Source organism: Morus notabilis, unplaced genomic scaffold, assembly GCF_000414095.1.
Source record: "Morus notabilis unplaced genomic scaffold, ASM41409v2 Scaffold673, whole genome shotgun sequence".
NCBI classification, from domain to species: domain Eukaryota; kingdom Viridiplantae; phylum Streptophyta; class Magnoliopsida; order Rosales; family Moraceae; genus Morus; species Morus notabilis.
In genome coordinates, this window is record NW_010357185.1 from 1 (window position 1) to 326 (window position 326).

Sequence of the window (326 nt, forward strand, 5' to 3'; positions counted from 1 at the left end):
TCTTGTCATGACTCATAGTCAAAATCTATGTATCCTGTGAAAGATAACTTTTTCACTAACAAAACTATCTTATAGTTTCTTATTTTCCTCATACACTTAAGGATGCACTACACGGCTACCCAATGATCGAATCTTGAGTTCAACTGACAACGACTGACCACTCCCACTGAATATCAGATATTCGGGCTTATAAAGAATAAGAACATCTTCTTTTCTTTCATTTGAAACATCTTGGTTTTGATCAAATCCATAAGACTTAATAGCCTTATCAAACCGGACGTTCCATGATCTAGAAGCTTGCTTCAATCCATAAATGGATCTCTACA